The sequence below is a fragment of the Mastigoproctus giganteus genome, chromosome 7 (assembly GCF_048544385.1).
Source record: "Mastigoproctus giganteus isolate SK-2022 chromosome 7, ASM4854438v1, whole genome shotgun sequence".
Taxonomy (NCBI): Eukaryota; Metazoa; Arthropoda; class Arachnida; order Uropygi; family Thelyphonidae; genus Mastigoproctus; species Mastigoproctus giganteus.
Genome location: NC_143581.1, coordinates 226,234,793 through 226,261,581, shown reverse-complemented (window position 1 = coordinate 226,261,581; position 26,789 = coordinate 226,234,793). Strand labels below are relative to the sequence as shown.

The 26,789-nt window shown below is 38.9% G+C and overlaps 1 protein-coding gene across 2 annotated transcripts in view; it reads left to right on the top strand.

Annotated features, from left to right (window-relative positions):
* LOC150083734 (follistatin-related protein 5-like) overlaps positions 1 to 26,789 on the top strand; it is a 494,649-nt gene that overhangs the window by 197,396 nt on the left and 270,464 nt on the right. The gene's annotated exons all lie outside the window — the stretch shown is intronic.

The following is a 26,789-nucleotide window of genomic DNA, read 5'->3' as shown; positions in this document are numbered from 1 at the left end:
GTGAACTAATAAGCAAAGTTAGGGATAAGAAATCAAAAAAGGTAAACAAACAACACCTGTAACAGATTCCGCGTATTGATGTACAATATATCTTGACTTGGAATTCCGCGAGCCGTAGAAACCCGGCTAATCCGCCCTCCCGATAATCAAGAGTCTACTGTATTGAAAATGTTTTCATAAGAATTCAACTCTCTCAGTGCTTCTAAGTTCAGAGACACAAAATACATTCAGTTAAAATGAGCATTTTTCGAAAAGATAAGAAGTTTGTTAAAATCTGTGCAAGGTATACAAAGGTCTACTTGTATTACATAAAATTCCTTATGTTTAATCCTATACTGAGCCAGGTGTTCACTGCTTTGTTTCCCAAATTGGGGCAGAGTCTTTCTTGCGTCTACAAAATAAGCAGATTAGATAGAAACGTGGACATGCGTGTACAGTTAAGAGTTTTTAATAAAGTGCACTGTTCATATATTTTTTTTTGTTTTGTTTTGCTACATGGAAATTTGCATCTTGTGAGGTTTCCTCAGAAAATTATGCTCTTAAAAAATGCGATTTATGAGACAAAATGAAATGTGCTCTTGTGCACGCATCTGTTGTGCATTCTTTCTTTCTTTCTTTCTTTCTTTCGAACAGTGAATAGTTTGCCTGCTTCAGAATCTGCAACAGCTGTGAATGTAATTAAAATTCTTTCATTGCAGCTTAACTCGTTGCACTAAGATGGTAATAAACTAACTAGCACAGGTAAGAAAGGAGGGAAGGGGAGGGCTCTTTGTCGCTCTCACCTTCTCGAAATGTTTGCTTAAAAGCTATACGGGTCACTGAAGACTACGCTGAGAAAGATGGCGGTATTTTTGTCGAAAGAGAAGAAAAGTTAAAAGATGTTCCTCTTTGTTACTTTGTAGACCGAGTACATACCATCACGTGTTCTCGTGACAGGTATGAACTACATGCTCCATTCGATCCCGCTGGGATCCTTCGTTCATGTACTGGCTTGCGAACAGATCTGCCTCATGTAGGAGTGCTGTATCAGGGAGCAGGTGCTCGTGCAGAGAAATGTCCCGGTTATTGGTTAGCGATGTCTTGGGATTTTGCGGGGCCCTAGGTGAAGAGCTTCGTTTGTCTGTTTGCTTTCTTGCTTGACAGGGAATACATCGCTATTATTAGAGCAGACTCTTTGTCCCGTTTGTTTCCTCATTACACGGATGTAATAAGAGATGAGAACTTACTATATAACTACCCCTCCTTCGTATGGATTTGACACAGGTTTTCGCAAGCCTAATTAGTTTCGATATTAATTGGATTGCGTGAATATCCCATTCATTTGTAAAATTCATTTGTAAATATTCTCATCCACCAATCGTGGACGAAAGCTGATTATAATTATTTCTGATGATGTTAGTTAAACAGTGGCATAAGACATTACATGGGACAGTATGTTCCAGTGATATTTCTGGTGATCCGAAACACGAAACAATAGATCCATTGTTCAGGAAGTGAGAAAGAGAGTCATGCTCACTTTACAAAAATGGACATATCGAGCCGGCATAGAACTTGATGTACCGTTAAAAAAAATAGTGTGGATAGTTTTGCCTAAGCGACTGAATCAAAAACTATGCAAGTTACCGATGATGAAACAAGCCATTATGGATGAGGATATGATCAGAATGTTAGACATTACGCTTACGGGTACAATCACTGGTCCGGTGCATCAAGAGAAGCTGAAGAATTATTTAATCCTGGAAATTGCTCAGGATGATACTGGAAAAAATATGCTCTTCTAACAAAATAGCTTAACTCTCACTTCTATAAAGATGTTCCAGGCTGTTTGGATCTCCACTTTCCAGGTTAGTGGATCTGGATGCGCCAGTCAAATTCTGTGGCCAGCTCTCTCGCTGGACCTCACAAAATGTGGTCCTTACACTGGCTCACATTTTGTGAACGTGAAGGATCTGACGTACAAGTCCCCTTATCTTTGCCAACTAATATGAACAACTTAGAGAAGGATCACTGCAGCCATCTACGGTTTCACTAACCATGTTACAGCACATCTGACAAAGGGTTGATTGCCGTGGGAATATGCTGCATTATCGCTATAAATCATATTGAAACGTTGTAAATGTTACTGCCATTGCAGTTTTGGGTCTGTACCTAATTCTCTTCTAGTAGATTGTTTCTTCTGCGTAAACATAATAAATAGTTATAAGGTAGCAGATGTGTGAAGCTACTTGTGAGCTGCCCTGTACTGTGGAGGAAGGTGAAAAGGAAATAAACGAAAGAAGAAAAGATATAACAATCGTTCAAATGAAATATAAGAAACATGGAATGGGGGAGTAGGTTACTTACCACTCATCATTTACGTAGTCTATACCAATGCTAGAGATGCATATATACACTGGTGTTCAAAGAAAGTGCATCACCTAGAATTTTTACATTTCTAACCCTTTTTCGCGATGGTATGTTACATTAATGACTAGCATCGCAAATAGAAATATAAACAAAAGATATTTATTAATAGTTAAGACAAAGCTAAGTAATATTTGACAGGTGCTCTCAAAATATTCCAAAATGTGCATTTGCAACCTTTATACAACAGTTTTGGTAAACACGACAATTATGGCTGAAATGTTATAAGAAGTCCTCAGTTTGCTTCAGTTTATCATTTTAAATGCAAAAAAATAATAAAATAAAAGTTCATCAGGTGCAACCTAATATTTAGTTGCAACCTAATATTTAGTCGAGGCATTGACAAGATCAATTTCTGAAGATAATCAACTGATGGTTCGTGGTTTTAAACACAAATTATGGTTTCCTGAAGTTCACGAAGAGTCTTTGGTTTCTTTCTGGCAACTACAGGTTCCACACGATGCCAACAGTTCTATATAGGATTCAGGTCTGACCGGGTTGTTTCCTGGCCAGCTAACAGTTATAATAGACCGTTCTTCCAACCATATTTTCACCTGTAACAAATGTAAACACATTACTATCGAACCTCTAATGCAGAAATGAAGCTAAAGTAACTACAGAAGTGCCTACTTACACTTTTCGCCCGATGACAAGGAGCAGAGTCGTCCTGAAAGATGCAGTTACTTAGTAGGTTTAAATGGCTCTAATGGTTGGCAGCAATTTGCCTTCTAGTATAGCCAGGTATCCATTGGCATTTACGGAACCTTTTATAAACTGCAGGTGACCTACTCCGCGATACGAAATGCACCCCCATATCATTTAATAGAATTTCATTGTAGACACCTACAGTCTAGATGGTATTCTTCACCACATCTACGGCGAATCGCTTGTATCCCATCAGAGCCATGCAGGTTGAATTTCGTCCCATCCTAGAAAATAACTGACTTCCACTGCTCAGGGGTCCATTTGACATGCTACTTACACCTAATTAATCGGGACTTTTTCATTTTTCGTGTGAGGAGGGGCTTCTTCTTCTTAGGATGACGGGCTACAAGTCCATTTTTGTAGAGGCATCTTCTGATTGTTACTGCACTTGCTACCACTCCTGTATGTTCTTCCCATTCTCTTTTCAGCTCAGACAAAGAAGCTTTACGGTTTTTAAGGCATAAGCGCTTCAAAACTCGGTCCTGTTTTGGCGTAGAGACTCGTTTGCGGCCGTTTCCTTTTTTCCTAACAGCAGAATCAGTATTCTTGAGTTTGGAATGAAATCTGATTACAATGTGTCTTATAATCGACTGATTACAAGACACTTTATAAGCAATATGATGGAAAAAACATCCTTCTTCACGTAAAGCAACAATAGTATTCTTTCTTCGTAGCATCAACTGCACATAACTCACCATCCTGACACAAGCAAGGAATGACTGCAACTCATGCCGAGCGTGCTTATATAGCTGAAAGTAACAGCTGATGCAATATTACGTCATCAACTAAGCCTGTCAATCTTATCTGATGCAATCTATAAGAAATATTGCCATATACTTACGTTATTCGGACTACAATTACAATTTTAAGGGGTGATCCACTTTCTTTGAACACCAGTGTAGATACAGCGGAGGCGTAAAGAAGAATACGCGTGTGAATTTCACTCGTTGGGGGGGGGGGATCTGCACCCGAATTTGAATAATTTTCTATTTTCTATTTATTAGCTTTTAAAATTAAGAAAAAGCAAATAAATTTAAGAACCCAAACCAAAATTTCATTACTCAACTTATTTTAAAAAAAATAAAAATAAGTAAGTTGAATAATGAGCCCTGTAGAATGTCTCTCTTTTATTTTACAAATGTTTATATGTATTTACTTCATATCAAGTAAACATTATAGTCAGTCACATTGTGAGATCGTGGCGAACAGAATACAGAAATGTATAAAAATAACATCGACTGTCCGTATTTTAATTGATAAAATATAATCTAATTCACTTTCCAAAATGATCTTTTTTACATAAACTAGCTTGTCCCTTATGTTTTTAATTTTTTGTGTGGTTGAGTTTTAATTCCCCAAGACAGTTGCGCATTTAAGAATGCGCAACTGTCTCGATTTCACATCACACGAGAAAGGCAAAAGCACATTAAATACTAAACGGCTAATGAATGAATCAAGAAATACAAGTTTGGGCTGCTATACTGGATATCCAGTTTTGCGCATGCGCAAGTATCAACGTACAGCCACTTTTTTTTTTTTCTTCAAATAAAGTTGTTTGTTAAAACAAACTTCAAAAAAGTAACGCTCCAAAACTAGCCACGTTCTTCCTCTCCTCCGAGGGATGTTAATACCCCAAGTGTGTTCTTCCTTGTTTACGAAAAATTCCTTCCCTCCCTCCTCCAACCCATCGCGCTCCCTGCATTCTTCTTCCGCACTTCCGGTTCCTTTAAAGCATTGTGCACACTCACGTGTGTGGAATGTTTGACTGACAGCGTCTGCCGATGCGCACCCTCTCGCTTACCGGTACAATGGACCTCATCTTCACCCTCCCCCTCTGCCGCGTGAACCCGCTCTGTTTTTGTTACCCTTATCGTAATGGCGCATGCATCTTTTTTTGCCACTTCCGTTTCGCGTGCGCAGTGTGGAAACATGTGGTTGTTTTCTCGTGCATTCTGAAGATCCGGTGAGGAACGAGGAAGACGTTGTGATCACCTCATGTTTTTTAATCCTTCAAAAAAAAAAAAAAAGAGTTTTTGTTTTCCGTTTATACGGTTTTATTTTCATTAGCGAAAAATAGCTGTTGAACTTGGTTGCTGTTTTTTCCGAATACTCCGCAAAATAAAATAAAACCAGCAGATAAAAGCGCAGCTGCAAGTTTTTTTTAAGCTTTTTTAAAATATTTTTTCGCATCATTAACTAGCTAAAACGAGACAGACGAGAACAGAAAAAAGAAATACATATTTGCAGTCAGGTGTATAGTGGTGTTGCCATGGTAACACTTGGATGGATTCTTTCTTTTTGAGCAGTTGCGTGTAATATAAAATCATGTATATTCAACTCATTGATTAAAACCGGATGAGTAATTTTAGAGGCAAATTGTACAGATCGGTTTATTTTTCGGAAATCAGTATCTGAATGATTTTACTCCTTCGATTTAACTTAATTTCTTTCACAAGCAACATGAAGTTTGCCACAGATCACCGGAATTATGTTGGCGTGTCAACACTCTACTAACCAGGAATCGTTAGCTATACATTCAAGTGCTCTCTGTCCAACCTTTGAAAACCAGATAAGGACATTACGGAAAGAGACCACTCATGAATCCATGAACAAACAACTATGGTGGTGGTGGTGTACGTCGCGTCATTTAGTGTCTTGAAGTTAATAATTTATCGTGTTACTGAGTACATACTGGAAGTGGCTACTCACTGACTTTATCTGTTGCTCTTTCTCCGGCCATAGGAACTCAAAATGATGAAACTTTGCTGTGGTTCAACTTGAAACATTGATGGTGGTTAGGCGATTGTTTTGATAATGGTGCTTCAGATTAAAGCAGACGGTTGGTGCAAAACAGGAACAGTAGTACACAAACTAATGTCAGGTAGCGATCACGCAGTCGTTAGTTGGAAGATGAAGAAAGATGTTGCAGTAGTTAAAGGCACGGGCTTTAATTTCAGAAGAGGAGACTATAACAATTTAGGGCGCTATATGGCATCTATTAATTGGGTAGATTGCAGAGTGATAACGAGTATATTTGAATTATTGAATACCTTTAAAGTAAAAAGCACAAAATCCATGAACGCATATATAACATTAAGAAAATATTTAAAGAGGATGCCGAAATGGATGAATACGGAGCTCGCCAGTCTAATAGAACAGAAAAAGATAGCAGAGACAAAAAGTGCTGAAGCCTACACCAGCTACAAATTTCATTTCTAATACACTGCTCGACAAAATTAACAGAACAAAATGTTTTTCGTGAATATTTTATTGTGAACTGTGTCACTGAAGGCGAATAATTGATGTAATAGGAATCCAAATTACGAGTATCCAATAGAAATCGATCTACCACCTTACAGAGCCACACATTATGCAAATAATTCATGCCTATGAAAACACGGGTTGCAACCACGTCATTTCATTCCCGTTTTTTTTGGCTTGCCCATTGGAATAGTCACGTCTCCAGTACTCAGGATGGCAAGTCATCTTCGTTTAGATAATTCTTTGAGATGGTGGGGCATTGGACGACAGGTGGAGTGGCACGCTGGCTTACTGTGTCAAGCAGTGTCATCTCGGCATGGAAGCAGTTTCAGGAGACAGGAACCATTACAAGAAGAGCTGGCCAAGGTCGCCCGAGGGCTACGTCAACCAGAACACACCGCCATCTGGCTCTAACAGCAAGACAGAACCCTACGATGTCCTGCCATCAACTGTCTCTTGAGGTTGCTGTGGCCACAGATGAAAACATTTCCCACCGGACTGTGTTAAGAAGGCTCAATTCAAGTGGACTTTATCTAAGGAATCCACTGGTTTATCCCGTTAACCCCAAACAACTGCAGCGCTCGTCCAAACTGGTGCCACGAACATGTGACTTTAAGTCCTGACAAATGGAGTACAGTTCTCTTCTCTGAGTTCGGTTTTAGCCTGCAAATAGACTCTAGACGTTATTTTATCTAGAGACAGAAGAAATAACAACAGAGAAAGGGACACCTCCAACATCAGAGAAAGGGACACTTCCAACATCAGAGAAAGGGACACTTACAGTCAAGGCGGTGTTCTCATGTAGGGCGAAATAATGATCATCGGCCGCACTCCTCTTCGTGTTTTTGATAGGGGTACCGTAACTGCACAGATGCGCCGAGAACAGATCCTCGAACCCCATGTGCGACGTTTTAGGGGTTGCGGTTAGGCTAGATTTTCTTTTCAGGCACGACAACGCCACTACACATAGAGCTCAAGTGGTGGAGGAATATCTTGAAACTGAAGATATCCAACGACTGCCGTGGCCAGCACGATCACAGACTTAAATCCGATTTAACATGTGTGTGACGCCCTTGGGCGTCGCATTTCATGCTGACAGACAACTCCTCGGTCACTTGGTTAGCTAAGATCTGTGCTGGTGGAAGAATGGAATTTGTTGTCACCGAATCCTAGAGACACCCTTATATCGAGCATGGTTCAGCGTTGTCAGGCCTGTTTAGCCGATGGAAGGGGATCATACACCGCACTGATGTCATGGGACCATATTTTTGAGCATCTTATATCGACTTCTGTAATGTGAACTTTTTGGTACTTCTTATACAACCCCTATAAATGTCCCTTATACCTGTCCGAAGTTCCTCACTGTCTCCTCATTTCATTGTTATTATGTGGTACGTCACTATTCTAAATATTGTCCTGCTTCATCGCAAGCTGCACCAGCTACACCACGTGTTCTGTTAATTTTTTCGAGTAGTGTAATATCATATATAAGGTTAGGAAGGCCAAGGTCGAGTATTTTCTCGAAAGCACAGGCTAAGAGAGCAAATAATGGGGACAAGGAATTTTTCATGTATGTAAATATAACGAAGAAGAAAACGAATCCGATCGGACCCTTGTGTACTGTGAGAAAGTCTTAGATAACCCAGTTAATGTTGCTGAGAACTGAATAGTATTTTGCATTGATCTTTACTGACGAAAGAACGTTCATACTGAGAAGAGACATGCAAGTGAATTTGGGCCATTAGCGATTTCGTAATTTCTTAGGACTATTTATTAACTTTTGAGCATAAAAGCAAATAAGGCTTCCTGAGTTGATAGCGTATACCGAGTAATTTTGAGGGAGCCCGCCAGAGAGTGTATTGAACCATTGAGGTCAATTATGAGAGCATCTTTGGACTAGGGAGAGATTTCTTGGGGCTGGAGAAGTGCCAGTGTATGAAGTTATTATTATAACCTTGAAAACAACCGCGTACCATCCTTCCCTAACTATATTGCCAACGTATCTCCAATACATAGAGATGGTTCTAAGAGTCAAGTCGGTAAATGCAGACCGGTTATTCTGACGTCACTGGTAGGGGAAATCTTAGAGGCAATGATTAAGAGTGCATTCCAAGGGCATTTAGATATAAATATCATTCTGAAGAATACACAACATTGTTTTTTTTTTAAGGGAAAATCATGTTTAACTAATAGTAAACTTTTGACACAGTTACTCATGAGATGGATGTAGGGAAAAATTTCGACAAAGTTTATTTGGATTTTAGCAAAGCATTTAACTCAGTCCCTCAAGACTTTACTGTATTAGCTGAAACATGCTTTCCAATTATTGGCAAGATTCTGTGATGGATTGGTGGGTGGCTGCTGAGCAGAAGGCTGTGAATTTGTGATTAATAGATATTATTCAGATTGGTGTAACGTCATAAGTGTGGTGTCCCAAGGATGCGTTCTTGGACTACTGTTGTTTCTGAGTTTCATAAACGATATCGACAAAGGGATAGAAGACGTGATGTCAAAATTTTCGGAGAATACGTAAAAATTGGTAGAGTCGTTAATAATCAGTGTCAATCAGTGCTCTTTGAGGATGACTTAAACAGGCTTCAAGAATGTTCAGAAAAGTGGCTGCTAAATTTTAATGCAGCAAAATGCAAGGTCTTATACTTGGCGAACAGCAACCCCAAAATAAATTATGTACTTGGTGTGGTGGAATTACAAACAGTAGAGTAGAGGTAGAAAGGGGTATGGGAGTTACGATACGGGCAGATAATGAAATTTTCTGAGTAGTGTAAACAGGCGGCCAGGAAAGCCCGTGTGGTGTCTTATCGATGATTTATCGAACATTATCCTATAGAGATAGTGGGTCATAATCCACTATAAGGCATTTGTAAGACCGCATTTGAAATGCTGTGTCCACGTATGATGACATCATCTGGAAAAAAAGACATTGAGCTTCTTGAAAGGGTCCAAAGCCGGGCAACGCGAATGGTGAGTTTAGCAAAAGGACGAACGTACAAAGACTCCGATTATGTGTGGTACAGAGCTTGGCAACCAAGCACCTCAGAGGCGACCTGTTGAAGTTTAAAAAGCTGTGAGAGGGGTTAGTAAAATGAATGAAGGCAGAATTTTCATTGTTATAAAGAATTCCAGGACTAGGGGGGGGGCATACGTTCAAATGACAAGGGAAGAGGTTTAGACTAGATTGTAAGAAGTTTTCTTTTAGTCACCGTGTCGTTGATTCTTGGAACAAGTTGTCTCCGCAGGTAGTTCAGGCTAACAGTTTGGAGAAATTCAAATATGGGCTGGATTTATTGTTTCTTATTATCTTTTTTTTTTTTTTTTTTTTTGGCCGGTGCGTCAAAAGCCTCTGTCTTCCTTGCACCATTTGGCTAATACTAATACTAAACACATCACACTAACAACTGGAAATTCGCTGCATTCTTATTAGAATTTTTTTATCTAGGCAATCGCGAAATGTCTTTTATATGCCAAATGAACCGTTAACAATTTGGTTTTTAGGGAAGTGGGAAACCATTGTCCTAACATTGTTCTGAAGAATTGTATTGTATTGTATATACAGTATTTTGAAGCTAAATGGAATAGCCAGAGAGAGAAATCCGCGCAAATATTTTTGATATCAAGAAACAAAAAGAAGTCGGATGGAGCCAGATCTGGAAATAAAATGGATGAATCAATATCCATTTCTTCAGTCGTAGCCTGGAAATCTGCGAGCAATGAAAGGGAGGAAGGGGTATTTTCCTGAGGCCAACATCCATCGTATTAAGCGTAATCCAGCTTTTATTTTTAATTTCATTTTCCAGTTTCTCGATATCGTACAAGTGGCGGTCAATTAGTATTTACCCTCATAGAAATATTTGAGTTATAGATTTGAAACTTGGCTGTAAATTTCATCCTTCTCTGTGTAACTCCCTTCTAGAGCTACAGATTGGGATAAGCTCTTTAAAGCTTCTTGAATAGAATTCCTCACTCTAAGCAGAAAACCAGGCTTACTCTTCATTAATTACCTACTGATCAATCCGAAATTTCCAGTCCCGTAATGGTTTCTTCATTTTAAGGAAGTGAAAGAAGTCTGAAGGTGAGAGGTCTGGAGAATAAAGTGAGTGCTGCAGATTTTCAAAGCGACACCAAATTGCAAAAGTCCACTGAGATCACTCTTATGAACAGGAGCATTGTTGGCTAGGAGGCGAATACCTTTGGCTAGCTTCCCACTTCTCTCCAGCTTAATAGCCTCTCTTAACTTTCCCAGGAGATTTCTGCAGTACCCAGTGATGTTGTTGCCTTCTGGGAGGTAATCTGTAAGGATGATACCTTTAGAGTGCCATAAGACCGGTAACATAACCTTGTTGGAGACTATTTAACTTTGACTTTTTTTGGGAGTTGGTGAAGAGAACCTTCCCATTGTATGCTTATGTTTTCGTGATCAAACAATCGAAATTGAGTACACTGACCTAGCATTCATCCAATGTCACAATTCAGTCCAAAAATAGTCAGCATTCTCTTTCTACATAGTTCCAAGAATTGTACAGAACACTCTTTCCTGTGGACTTTTGAGATGTCAACAATTTCGGAACCCATCGGGCTGCTATCTTAGATATGTGCAGGAACTCGTGCGTTATGGTGTTCACATCAACTTTAGCCACAGTGGCAGGCTCTGTGGCTTAGCTGGGCCTTTCTTCTCTTGGGTCAACGTGCACACTGCTTTACTCACACCTGAAGCTGCCTTTTCCAATTTTTCACAGTCTCATACGATGGACAATCCTCCCCATATACAACATTCGCCTCCTGATGGATTTTATTTTGCTTCTTTGCCTTGCAAATGGAGAAATTTTATAACGGATCGTATTTCAATGTTGTTCAGTATACTGTCTTGCTGTATTCATCTCTATAATTCAGTAACCAATGGATCAAAAAAAAAAATAATAATAATAAATAATAAATAAATAAATACACATTGGGTGTGCGTATTTTATATGAAAATGAAATAAAAAACTCTGTCTCCTAACTACATTCTTACGATTCTCTAATAATTTGGTAAGGAAGTGTATAACAAACACAAATGAAATCGGAATTAGTAACAAAGCACCAGACTTTGGAAGCACTTATGGTTCATTCTATCATTTTTTGCGCATCAAAATTCGCTTGGAAAATCAATGAAGAACTTACGTCCACACAGGCCACTTTCAGATATCCATTACTGTGGTTCCAAAAGAGATTTCAATTTAGCTGCATTGAAATCAGTTAAAGTCAATTTGTGCTTTTTATATCCTTTTCTCTCTACCATTTTCTCTTCGTGTTCGTTTTGCTGAAACGGAGCCTTTCTGACTTCTTTTGTTGAATGAGCCCTTTTGTCTTCTTTATGCGCCGGTAATTCTGCGCTCGTTAGAGAGCGCCCTCACTACAGTGTTTGTTGCATGTTCTCTTCAGTGCTAATTTCAGCCCGTAATTTAATTATCATCATTTCCTGTCGTGCTAATTAGCTTCTTCCGCGGTTTCTCAACATTATCAACCGTCCAAGAAAAGACAAAAAAAAAAATCGATTTTTAATCTTACACTTCCAAATTTATAATCGCTCGAAGTGTAAATGGGGAGACAGAAAAACATTCATTTGTTAGCGCGTAGCACATTCTCTCTGTCCATACAAACGCGTATCCACCAGGGGGTAATTATGCTTGTTTTAAAATTCCTGTACTTAAATATTCGCATTTTGTGGGTCCTATTTAGTACAAGTCGATCTACTTTTCCATTCGAGAGAATACTTTCATTTATTCTATGAGTGTTTCCAATATTTTGGCCACTTCCTATATCATCACTTAGTACAGTTGGGCCCATACAGAAGTTTCAGTTTCTGATTTTTAAATTTTATTTTGAGGATCGCTTGAGTCCCTTTGGGGTCACGATTTACAGTTTCAGAATTTTTTCCCCCCATTATGGTGATCCATTAAGCGAAAGTGTTATAGGTTGACGTTGGACTTCAATTTCTATATTGTTGTTCAGTTTTAGGAGCATCAGCGACTAAGACCATGTTGCTCCGGGTATATTGTCTATGAATTGCGTGTGTTCTGAGGTCCATTTTCTGAACGAAAAGCCATGCTACCCTCGCCTGGGACCCATAAAAATTCCTCCCGTCATCGATGGGATTCGAACTCAGGTCTTTTCCACCCGGTGTGGGGAGGACGGCGATCCTACTAACTGTGCTACCCACGAGGGCTCTGTAGCTTGTAATTTTCGGGAAATACATATGAAGGAATGCTGTTCCAAAGAACAGAAGGTATAAATGAGGAAGAAGAAAGTTTAGAGTGAATATTGGATAGTTCAGGTACGAGTTTAGACTGGTTTGAAAAAAAAAAAAAAATAATAAATAAATAAAGAGAGATACAATTACAGATGCTAATTCACAACAGTGCTCCTGTAGGTATTTGTAGAAAAGGCTGTAACACCGAAGTTCTGTGTGGTAGTGAGTGGAGTGAATTTGTAAATGATGGGTTGTTAAACCTGATTGTCTTTGTTGAAGAGAGTATGAGATATTAAGAGAGGTTTTGGGGGTACCTTCTCAGATGTGAGTCCTCGTGGGTAGTAGTACATTTGGTATAATCACTGTCCTCTGGACACCGAGCGAAAAACACTTGAGTTCGAATCCCATCAGTGACGCGAGAAACTTTTATGGGTCTTTTTTTCACAAGGTGGCTGAGTTAGTCGATCTCAGGCATGGTTTTTGCTGGACCAAAGACCCCGGTAACTCGGGTCTTTGGTCCAGCAAATCGACCACAAAACACACGCAATTTACTGAGATGTTATATACGGCGCAATATGTAAGTTACTTATACGCCTAAAATCTTACAACTACCCAGACGTGAAAACATTCTTCTGCGCCACAGCAAATCAGAAAACATCGAAGGTTTCTTTGATTTAGTGTAAGCAATATTTGCGATATGCTAATTATTGTGAACTCAGTGCCAGATTAAAGCACGGGCTAGCAGGGCTCTTGCCCGGAGCGCCATTCTTTAAGGGGTGGAAAAACAGAAGAACAATGAGGCAAAAAAATATCCTTAGTAAAGGACGCCGAAAAATCAATCTGTCCGGGGAGCGGAAATACCTTGGTCCGGCACTGTGTGAACTACAATCTTCAAAGTTGAAAGCGGTAAAGATGATAAAACAAAAATGGCGCCTTAGATTTCCAGGAATTTTATAATGGCTGGCAGGATTTTTTTTTTTTTCTTCTTCTATTGATGGAACTGCTTTTAAGGAAATATTTTTTCAAGTCATGCACATTAATTCACTCATTTTCAAAACTAAAAAGAAAAGAAAAAAAAAATCATTCCGGTTACGTTTCGAATATATGACGTATAATCAAGATAGTGTAACTATAGGCAAATACGAAAGCGTTTGTTTCGATCCCTGCGCAGAATAAATGCCCTAGACACCTAAATTATATCCATTATATCGCACAAAAATAAGTCGTTTATAAGATAGCGGTGCATTCATTCTTTAGTGGTTCGGCTTACATCACAAAGACATTTTCAGCTTGCAGAAAGATGAGAGTAGCTAAATACATGGATTGATGTATAGATTTCTGTTTTTTGAAGCGCCTGCACCAGCAATAAACCGGAGTCATTTGGAATAACTAGATATGGCATCGTACACCAGAGGATATGGAATCAGTAGTGGGTTAAGCCAGCCTTATGTCGTAAATGCGCATGAAAGTATGATGTCCTGCGTCTCCTTTCCTTTCTAGTACATTTGTCTCTCCAATTCCCCCTCAGCTCCCCCCTGCTTGCAGCGTCTGTAAAGACCTCAAGGAACATTTGTGCCCTGCGCATTGAATTTCGATAAGAGAATCAAGTTCGCATTAACATTTTCTACACTTTCATTTATGTAGATGGCGGTAGTGTCGATGGTGTATTTATCAGTTCCGGGAGAGGGGAAGATGGGGGAGTATACATCGATTTGCTGCAAAGTGTTCTGTTTTGTTTTCCGCCCCCCCCTAGTTGCGCGGTGAGAGAAAACATTAAAATCGTTGTCCGCTGTAGAAATGCATGAGGCTCTTTCCATCATTCTATTCTCTTTATATCATCAAATGGTGAAAATTCTTACGGATTAACTGAATTGCAGGTGGATGAATACGTTTTTGATGCACGTGCTGTTACGCAGTGGACCAAAAAGAAGAAATTGCAATGAAAAGAATGACTTTATTGCATTCGCCATCTTGCAGAAGATGGTAAACTGAACTGGAAGTATGATTTGGACAACTGGTTAAATCACTACGCATGCGCCTAAACTTCATGTACCAAATCGACAAGTGAATTATCTACTGCGCATGCACAGTGTCAGCAGTGATGCCGATGCCAATTCTTTATCTTCTTCTTTTTTTTAAGAATATACTGGAGGCATAAGCATTTAATATAAAGAATCTTCGACTATTTATAATTTTCCTGATGCTGTTTTTCTCGTTGGCGTCATTCGTCATGTGGTTGATCTATAAATTTCGGTTTGTTACGCGTTTAAAAACGGAAAGCGAGTCGCGTGAAATTTCTTTCGCCTCAACTTGAAAAAGTTAGGATATTTAGAGTGGTGGTAATGGATCAAATATCGCGACGGGGTCTTATGGAAGAACGCTTGAGGTAAATGTATCCGTTACTGCTCATAAAATACGAAGAATTACGGAGAGCCACTCTATCAAGTGCGATTGATGGTAACTATATCGATTAAGGGTGCTGTGATATATGTTACCGACCGGACCGGTCAAAACCGGATGCTCAAAGCAATAAACTACTTCCGCTTGGTGATTTACAGTTAGATAACGCAGCATGTTAATAGAACTCCCCGTAATGTGGCGCGTTACGTACATTACGGCGCTTTTGCAAAATTCCCAGATGGTGCATCTGTAAAAGCTGTTTTATTAAAGTTAAGATTTCAAGGAATTCGGTCGCATTTCTGCTGACACCGCTGGCAAAAATCGGTGTCATTTTTATATCCTCGCTCCCTGTATAGTTCGACTAGGAACAGTTTCGAATGCTTGTCATTCAAGCTCTCGAAAATATAGAGATAGCGGAATACTGTGAAGAGCTATTTTACAGGTTGGTTGGAGAAGTGATGAGATAGGTAGAGATCAAAAGAAATTCGGATCACATAGAGATTCCCATCGCGATTCCCATGGTTCGATGCTAACGTCAAACTCGCTTTTCATAGTAAGCAGAAGGCCTATTAACGACGGAAAAGGTCTAATAATCAAGGAGATTCTCATCACCAATAAAAGGCAAAGAGCTCTGTTTTTGAGGGAAAAAAAGAACGGCTCACAAAACATTCTTGAGAGAATGCAGCACTCAAAAAGAATGCACACGTTTACTCAAAAACATTCATCAATGGAAGATAAGAACCAGAATGGGAAAAACTGGCCTTCGGGCAGCACAATACGCAGCTTAACCAGCCCACCTTTCAGTAGCAAGGCCCATGAGTAAACTAATATGTACTCATTGATTTCACCATCTCCAGAAACCAACTGGTAAAGATTATGAAGAAGCTACCTCTAAAGCATATGTCCGGACGGATTTCCGCTTTTTTTTGTTTTGCAAATATACAGCGTCTACACTGTAGATATCCTGATACATATTTTAGTCAAATCTTCACCAGTGCGAATCCTCCAAAAATTTGGAACACGTACTTCGTGTGCCCAGTACCACCATGTAAGCATCCGAAGGGACCACTGGACTTCCGGTCCATTTTCATAAAATGTACATTCCTGAAACTCTTTGAGAAGGCCATTCAATCTGTTACCAGATACTCTGTTACCAGAGTATTGCTTCAACCACAGGGCTCCCCACCTTCACAACTGTAATTAAAGATAGATCTACTAGTACCACCCTGCCTGCTTAATACATTTACAAAAAATACAGAGAATTCTGAGTGACCTAGCACAACTTGATATCGATTTGAGTGCAGCTTACGATCATGTCAGTATTGACGCATATCTTGGAGAATTATTTAAATTTTACAGGTAGTGCACTGCGAATTTTGGAATACGTAGTGCGTTTCTCATAGTGACAATTTTTTTTTAAAACCTAGACGCATACTGGTTACTCACGAAAACTTTTAATATACACTGGTGTTCAAAGAAAGTGCATCACCTAGGAATTTCACATTTCTAACCCTTTTTCGCGATGGTATGTTACATTACTCACTACCATCACAAATAGAAATATAAACAAAAGATATTTATTAATAGCTAAGGCAAAGTAAGTAATATTTGACAGGTGCTCTCAAAATATTCCAAAATGAGCATTTGCAACCTTTGTACAACAGTTTTGGTAAATACGACAGGTATGGCTGAAATGTTATCAGAAGCCCTCAATTTCTTTAATTTATCATTTTAAATGGAAAACAAAATCAAAAGCTCATCAGATGCAAATTAATATTTAGTTGACCCGCCTCTGGCCCTGGTGACAGCAGTATACCGTCGAGGCATTGACAAGATCAATTTCTGAAGATAATCAACTCAGAGTTCGTGGTTCCAAACACGAATTATGGCTTCCTCAAGTTCACGAAGGGTCTTTGGTTTCTTTCTGGCAACTGCAGATTCCACACGATGGCAACAGTTCTCTATAAAATTCAGGACCGGGCTGTTTCCTGACCAACTAAAAGTTGTAATGGACCGTTCTTCCAATCATTTTTTCACCTGTAACAAATGTAAACACATTACTGTCGAACCTGTAATGCAGAAATGAAGCTAAAGTAACTACAGAAGTGCCTACTTACACTTTTCGCCCGATGACAAGGAGCAGAGTCGTCCTGAAAGGTGCAGTTACTTGGCAGGTTAAAATGGTCTCTAATGTTGTCAGCAATTTGCGTTCCAATATAGCCAGGTATCCATTGGCATTTACAGAACCTTTTATAAACTGCAGGTGGCCTACTTCACGATACGAAATGCATCCCCATATCATTTGACTGGTAGGGAATTTCACTATAGACACCATATAGTCTGGATGGTATTCTTCATCACGTATACTGCGAATCGTTTGTCTCCCATCAGATCCATGCAGGTTGAATTTCTTCTCATTCTAGAAAATAACTGACTTCCACTGCTCGGGGTCCATTTGACATGCTCCTTACACCAATTAATCGGGCCTTTTTCAATTTTTGTGTGAGGAGGGGCTTCCTCTTTGGATTACGGGCTTCAAGTCCATTTCTGATGAGGCGTCTTCTGACTGTTACTGCACTTGCTACCGCTCCTGTATGTTCTTCTCATTCTCTTTTCAGCTCAGACGAAGAAGCTTTGCGGTTTTTAAGGCATAAACGCTTCAAAACCTTGTCCTGTTTTGGCGTAGAGACTCCTTTGCGTCCGGTTCCTTTTTTCCTAACTTCTTGAGTTTGGAAAGAAATCTACTCCCTGTCGACTGATTCCAAACCACTCTATAAGCAATATGATGGGAAGAACATCCTTCCTCACGTAAAGCAGCAATAGCACTCTTTCTTCGTGGCGTAAACTGCACGTAGCTCGCCATCTTGACACAAGCAAGGAATGACTGCAACTCTTGCAGAGCGTGCTTATTTCAAGAAATAACTTCTCAGAAGTTATTTCTTGGAAAAAACAGATTGCTAAATATCAAGAATATCTCAAAATATCCAAACATTAGAAAAACTTATAACCGGATACATTGATTCCCCCAGAATTGACGATAATGTCAGAATACTCAGCACGCAACCAGACTGACCTCCGACTATTTCTTCAAGCTGGGTTAGGTAACCTGGTTTGTCCAAGTAGCATGTTTCTGGAAAACACAATGGAGCTTGTCAACAGCCTAGCAATTGATCTAGAGAAGTTCTGTGAATCAAAATCATATAGATTGGAAAAACTATAGGAAGCATTCATTTTAATGGAGCTGTGAGATCTACTGCCTTCCTCCTAATTAGACCTTTCTCAACATTAAATCCACTTTTCTCACTCATGAGAATATTATAACTCGTCATCCGATCTAAATGACATACATGCATATGTTTTTGGACTCATAAAACAAAAAGCATTCATACAGAGCAAGATCTGTTGAATAGAATGGACATGCCATCAATTCATTATCCATTTCTTCAATCCTTAGTTTTTTTAGTGATGAATAGGATAAATTTCATGAAGTGTTCATCCTGCTCGGTTGCCATCTAGTTTTTCTTCCTTGGATTTTTGGCTTAAGATGACCTCTTAGAACATTACCATTATTATGTTATTGACAGTGTGCCCCAATGCAGTGATCATAGATAAGATTCTTTTCGTTATGACGTATACGATACACTGCAGAATTATATCGATGGAAAACATTTTTATTTATCATAGTTTATTTCTTACCAACTTAGCATGCGTAGTGCATGACGAGAGAAAGTAGTATAATTTGTTGAAAAAATATATTTATTTATGAACCTAGATACACTTTTACTGACTTGTCTTTTAGGAGAATTTTAACAAGAAAGCGACTGAATCTTTTTTAATGCGTGATCTCGAAAGTTGCAATCCAACCTTCATTGATAAACAAAAAAAAAAAAAACTCCTCTTTTTAGTGGCTATAGTTTTCAGATAGGAACGCCACACTTACGGGAAATCCATAGATGTTTGCATAATTCATAGAAGTTTGCAGAGTTGAAATATTTTACTGTGCATAAATTTGTCGCTTGTATCTTAGGTATTTTTTATACCGCAGTCGATTCTATTTTGGAGTTGCTATGTTTATTCGGAGAAGGTAAAGAGAAACGCATTTAAGATGTATCTTCCCGAGAAATAAATATACAAAACTCGATTCAGTTTTTCCTCAGTTGTATGCACCGATTTCTAGCGCTGCTTCAAGTACGTCAGGTTGGTTAGGCGCTGTAATTGATACCGGGGTTGAAGCTCCAGCTGGAAACAAGGCAACATATCTATGTCATTAGAAGAGGTCATCCGCAGTATCCAATGTTGATTGCATTAGAATAGGCGGGTCTGTGCAGTAAGTAGTCATGTATCTGGAGCAGCAGGGGGCCATGTGTTGTTTATTGTGGATTATAAAGAATGCGGAAAAGTATAAGGGCAAGGGATACTTAACATAAAGAACTATGCACGTTAGAGAATCAATGAAAAAGGGGCAACATCTTAATGGTTCTAAAAAACATGTGGTTTGACGTGTATGCGACTTTATCTGAACTTAACCTAGTTATCGTAAAGAAGCCAGCTGCATAATGTAGTTCCTTTATCGATTTTAGGAAACCATCCGAGAGAGAGAGAGAGAGAGAGAGAGAGAGAGAGAGAGAGAGAGAGAGAGAGAGAGAGAGAGAGAGAGAGAGAGAGCTTCTAAAATCCCTATCTATTGCAATGAAATTCTTAAAGATACCTCATGGTAAAAGAAACGTTCACTCGTGGTGAATAACAGGATATATGGATTATTTATTTGAAATTATTTAAAGAAATAAAATGAATTTATTATTTTTTTTTTCTATTTATCTAAGAACAAAAAAAACCTGGTTTGCTCTAAAGAAAATAAATATATAACAAACCAGTGCAACAAAAAGTGAGGACTTGATAAAAAACGTCCTATTTTTACAGCTTCTTTTTCCAAGATATACTTGAAAAACGAAGGACTCTATCGCGTTACCCACAGCATTAAGATTAGATTGAAGACTCTTTGTAAGACGGATGTGGAAAATCTAATGCGAACCTTATATCGATTTAAATATTATTCGATTTCGCCTAAGTACCCATAATTGAAGGTGTTCTATAGCTCAAGAAATGAATCTTTAGTCAGTTTCCAGAGCTATCAGTTGCAGTCATAATGAAGAAGGAGCTTAAAAAGTACGCCTGAAGATGGAGGGAGGGAGGATGTTTCCTGCCAGTGGAGAAATGATTTATCAGAGCTAATTGAAGTATACAATTTCCTAGTTTCTTAAAAGGAGCCTAAGATAAAGTCTCGCCGTTCTCCGCTTTACTGAAGTTCACCTTTCTAGAGAAGCCCTTGGCTGATAATTTCGTATTGAAAGCAAATAAGTCTCTTGATAGCTTTTCTCTTCTGCTTTAAGCATCTTTTCGCCCTGGCTATGTAGATTAGTTGTTGATGAGTGCACAGGCGACTTTCGCGAGAAGATCGCGTCATCAAGAGGAGACGGAAGGCTCTCCAAATGGATCGAGATCTGTAAATGGTCTTTCTCTTTGTATTCTCCCAAAAAGAAATAAGAGATCTCATTACTCCCAACTTTTAAGTGGATCTATCCATTTAAGGCAAATCTCCATCTTGCACAAATGGTTTAAAATGATATTTTTAGCTGCTAACAGCGGCCATGGGGCTGTTTAGTAGCGTCTAGCAAGTGGCGACGAAGCACGTCTTACGAGATATCTTTCAGACGGTCATAGGAGAGTTCTGGATTTTCTCATTTGCAGTTCAGACAAATAGGGTCTTCACCATACTGGCACAAGTTCTTTATTTAAATGCGATGCCAGCCATAAGTGAGGTAGTTTGTTCGTAAGCAATATCTGTTTTCACTCAGCATTAATATGTGGGTAGTAGGAGACAGACAAAGATGTCTCCGGTTAGAGAAAACGATGGTCGGATGCAAATTTTAGAAAAGAAAAATGACTAATGAGTGTATTTCAAGCAAGATGGAGTAAATTTAAATACTTTTTATTGCACCGAGTTTGAAATATAGATGGCAGTACACAATTGGGAAGTTACACATAGAATAAATTTAAATACTTTTTTTTTTATCATGTATTGAGCGAATGACTTTTTCTTGAGGTGAATGTAGATGGCAGCACACACAAAATCTGGACGTTTAGGAGATAATAGAAATAAATTTAAATGGGAACACATCCAGAATCTGATAGGGGAAAAAAAAACATTCAGAGTTCATTTTCTACAGCTACAATGACACTTACATGCACTGACACAATTATCTAAACGTTAATCCGGGACCAGGAAACAGAAGATGTAGTCCTTGACATTGTAGCAGAGACGCCACTCTGTTTAATTAAACTCAACCAGGGGATGTGGGCCGGCGTGGAATTACCTTAATTACAGGAGGCAGCGTAATTCTTCCACCGAATTGCAGTTTACATAAATCTTGATGTAATAAGATATCTCGGCCAGTGAGACATTTCATCCCCGCAAAATTCTCTCCTTCCACCAATTACTCCTTAGATGCAATTAACAAAGAGGCTAAAGATTATCTCATATCTGCTCGGCCAGAAGAACACCCCGGTGCGGACAATTTCTCCTGTGAGAGTTAACGCGATTTGAAGGTGCTCGTACCAGAGAGTAATCACCTTGGATGTTTGTGTTTAAGGCCAGTTTAAATCAGCTTCTGTTTGCACTTGCTCACCTCCTGACAAATCCCGACAGAATGAAAGACAAAGCTAGCGTTGTGTGGTACCCCCGTTCGTTTAGTTTCTTGTGTGCACATAGTGCAGCTTATTGATGACACAGCAGTTTGAAATATCTGACCAATTAACAGAGAGGGATTCTACCATTTGTCTAAATTACTGGCATGGCCAACTCCGGTTGTGTTACCGCTCAACTAGTGATTGATGATTAATGTTCTGTTAGCGTTACCATTGGAGAATGTCTCGGTGCTTGCGCGGGTGTGCTGTAATTGAGATAACTGTGAAAATGATAGTAGAAACGGCACCATCCGAACTTGTGCCAAAGTTCATTTCAGACTTCTCGTTGTCATTATGAGCTCGCCAGACATCATTACCTCCTCTGTAAATGTCCACCGCACTCAATCTGATTCTAATCTTGGAGTATCTCGCTAGAATAATCCCCAGAATCCTGGTAAGCAGAGAGAGAGAGAGCAGTCGTTTCTCCTTCCTAGAGCTTGCTTCGAAACATGCGGTAACTATTGTCTTATCTGTTGGTGCCGTGGTTTCCGTTTCCTGTGCACATCATTTCTACTTTAGTCCACTATATTATTTTTAGGTATCTTTAGACTGTAATTCGAATTTGACAAGTTTAAGAAAAAAGATTACAAGTAAAAGTTATATTAAGGCTAAACATAGTTTTTTTCTTCTGTTAATTGATTATTGGCTGAATAGAAAAAATCAGACTCTTTATAAGTTAATACTTGACGTTTCTTTATTTTCCCATTGGGAAGATAAAGAAAACTTACAATGCCATTTATTATTAACGGAAGAAAAAATTTTACATAATCGGCATCAACTAATAACTCAGCTCTGACACGAAAAGGAAGACATGTTACGTCATTAATTCAAAGATTGTAAAATAATGAACCTAAGGAAGAACCTTGGGGAACATCATATTCAGAAGAAATACTGTGAGAAGTAACAACATTATTTTATTTTCTGTGAATCGCTTCATGAAATAATCAGTTTAATAAAGACCGTTTAAATACATAATAACGCAATTTTGTTATTATATATCCTGTAACATCCTCGAGACCAGACGTTTGTAGATGGGAATTTCGATAAATTATTTACATCAGCCATTTCGGTATTTTAGAATTATCTCTTTATCTGTTGTGCTAGACTGTTTTTGAACAAGCTAATTATTCGCAAAATTTTGTGGTATTTTATATTGTAATGGAGAGAAATTCTGTAGGCGGTTGAAGGTCATTCCTTAGCTGTCCTCTTTTCTCTCATTCCGTCTGTCTTCACTCCCATAATACGTGGTACCGGCTGCTTAGGTAAGCAGCGCTTTTCTTAGCCCAACAGTTTGTTGATGAAAGTGGGTGGAAGTGTGGCGTGAATGCTTCGCAGAAAAGCTGGTGAACTACCTCGACCCGCCTCTAGAAATTCTCTCTGCTATAATTACGTTTGTTAAATTAGCCTGTTCATTAATCTCATTTATCGTTTAACTTGCTTATTCATAGCTACTGATACATTTTAAGAAAAGTTTTCATTGAGTGCGTTATTATTTACAAAAAACACAGTTTACCTACACACCATGCCGCGCAAGGAATATCTGAGATCATCCTACTGAAATGGCGTCATCATTTTAATAGGCAAGAAAATATCTTGTACAGAAAACAAGAACTTCTCAACTATTCCCTGGCTTTGGTCAGTTCAGAAAACTCACCAGAGCCACGGAATAGTTAAGAAGTTCTTGTTGCCTAAGTGGCATTTTGTGACGGTGATATTGCAAAGATAGCTGTCACTGAAGAAGTGGTAAGAAAATACCACGAAACGTTTGATTCCATTGTGTATATATTTACAGATCGAAAATAATCATAACTAAACCAACGTAGGTTTGAGTGCTGTAATATCTTCAAATAAGTTTTAATTTCTGTTTGAAAACAGAAATGAAACTTTTTTTTATAATCATAGAAATTAAATTCTGTTTACTCCGTGATCCTACTTAATGCAAATCATTTAATATTTTGTGTACATAATATCAGAACACATAATCAGACCAGAATTCACATGATATATATATATATATAATATTAAAAAAGGATTACTTTTCAAAACGTTGTGCACCAACGAACTATTAAATAAACCTGTTATTGTTTAATGGTGGTCAGAATTCAAAGATCAATTTTCCAGGTAGTATCCCGCGTACCTTTTCATCCACTTGCAGCTGTTATTTTCTTTCCCTGCGTCACTCTGCAGTGATCACCTCTGTTTCGATGTCTGTCCGCAATAACATGTATTCGATTTTTTGTTTCTTTCCTTTGAGAAGAAAGAGTAAAAGAAAGAATGAGGAGGACCCTCGTGGCTGCTGATATCGTTATCAGTGTCTCTTTCACATCGCAGCAATTTTACAACTCAATTAAGGGGCTCACTGCTTCAATAACTGTCGTGTGACCGTCTTTTCAACCGTCCTCTTGCGGCCAGCCGAAGAACTATTTTGTTACAAAGGGATCTCGATAATTCTTGGCTTTATTCAATCGTGAAATTAGTTTCTCGAAGTTGTGGGCGCCCCCTGTACAATGATGTGAATAGCAGACGACCTGCAAGGTCGTTATCGGATCAACAGATTAAGAAGTTTACTGCTGGAAGGAACTAGAAACATTTCGTTGCTTAAAATACCTCGAAATTTCCACTCGATCAATGGGCTGCCCCGGTTGATGTTTATAATAAAGTTAGGGACAGCTATCGAGTGTCACTCCATGACTTTAATTAAAACTTAATTAGCAACTTTAGACACAGAAGGGATGAAAGACTTCATTCCATTTTTTTCCCCTCTCGTTCCTTGCCATGTTTTTAATTTCCTTCATCGACCCTTAAAAATCTTCTTTCAAATGGCTTTTTACCAGCTCCGATAACATCTCTAGGCATGTTTCAAGGCTGCAGTAATCAAGTCTTAGCAAGTACGCAACAGCACTTAACAAGATCCGCCAAAATTCTTATAGTGTCATCATGCATTAAAGATTTTCCTGTGCTAGGGACTATTTTTCTGTCTTCAGACTATAAAAATCCCTTAGGAGAACGTTAAGAATTTCCTCTACTAATAGTCACCTCTCTACCTAATACTTCATTTGCAGTAATACAATTTACAGACACGATATACTGGTGCCTCATGGCCTTGACTTCTTGCTTATCACAAATAGTTGCAAACATCTTTTAAATGTGTTTATAATCTCTCCAATAACCTTCGCAAAAAAAAAAAAAAAAAAACATCGGTACAGAAAGTGGAAGGTGAGTTCCAGATGGTTGTCTTGAATTTTCGCCAAGGAAACCACGGCTATGAGACGTTAATGTATAGTGTGTGTAATTGCATGGATCCTTCGGTCAGCTTCGGATGGAGCTGGTTGTTAAAACCAGCTCCGTCCTCCCATGGCCTCCCAGCTGATCCGATCTAAACCGAATTGAGCATTTGAGACCTGCTGGAAAAGTACATTCTCGGCTTCACCCTCCAACTGACAATGTGTGGGTATTACTGGACACATTGTACAATGCATAGGTTGCACCACCACAAGGCACCTTGCAACACTTCAACACTTTGTGGTTCATGCCAAGATGGTTACGGGCGGTGGACACACAAGGTATTAGGTAGGTGTTGCTAATGCAGAGTTAACTCAGTGTGTATGCTTTCTGATCTGGAAACTTCGATCTATCCGATTTAACTAATTCTAATCGACTGTTGAAATCAATTTGCAGATCTGCAAACTTTTTAAGTATTTCCCAGGATTACAACTTGGAAAATTACCCAAAATCTCAATACATAAGTACACTCTTTGTACTCATCTGAATAGCTCTTTCACAAAAAAGTTGAACATAATTTTTATCTCTGAAATTGAATGATTTCAGAGATAAAAATTATTTCTTTGCATCTGTTTAGCGATTTTTGAAACTAATGATTTTTTCTTCTTCCTTAAGTCTCTTTGAGGTCCTTTTCAACAAGTAAATTCCAAGTTTGAATATATTCATCCTTTCTTTATGTCCACAGAGGTCTCAGAATAAAATGGCAACTTTAATTTTGGAAAACTGAAATTATTACATCAGGTTGTCAGTGAACCACGAGTCAAACTTTCAGCATAGTTTGAAATATGTCAACACATGTCTGGACTGGAGAGAGTATGTCGATAAGTTGAAGCCTCAGTTGTGTGGAAGTTCTTAGATCAGCAAAGGATATGGGAAGAAAATGTTCGGAAATCAATTAACTGATTCTAAAAAATTCCCGCTAAAACTGCCATGAAGACAGTAGAGAAGCGCGAACGGCTATTTCTACTGAGCAAGGGAGCATCGACCCTACTGTCGAGTTTACCATGCACACAGTATTTTTTTTTTTTTTTTTTTTTTAAGTAGCATTAGTGACTAGGGCAATATGGCTCCGTGTATCTTGTCTGTAAATTGCGTGTGTTCTGAGGTCGATTTTCTGTTTGCTGGACGAAAAACCCGAGTTTCCTGGAGGAAAAAATCATGCTACCCTCATCTGAGACCAACTAACTCAGCCACATTGTGAAAAGGCCCATAAAATTTCCTTCTGTCATCGACAGGACTTAAACTCAGGTCTTTTCCTACCAATACTTATATTTGGGGGGGGGGGGGGGAAAGGAGCGCAAGATTCTGTTCATTTACCCCTATGAGTTTGCAGTGACTATTAAATAAGCAAAAAACATGGCGGTAGAGAAACCGCAGGTGTTCCTGACCTCATCGTCTGGCATCGCTGGAAGGCGCTAATTGCTGCCTAACATTTGACATCCTTACTGTAGCAGTTCCGTTTTTTTTTTCTCCCCCCTTTTTCCTTTTTTTTGGGTGTTGGAGTGCACTTTGCTCTTTTGTATTCAACCCCCCCCCCCTCCATCTTCGCATCTTCGACACCTTCACCAGAGCGTTGAAAGAACGAATCATTAAAGAACAGTTTGTAAACGTGCATTTATTTGTGCCCCTAAGCATGACATGCAAGAAAAAAGGAAGTGTGTCATCGATGACGCAACAATAAAACTTGCTCTTTAGCACGCTCACTATTAGAAGGTCGTTTGGCAGCAATTTAAGCCCAACAGCCGTT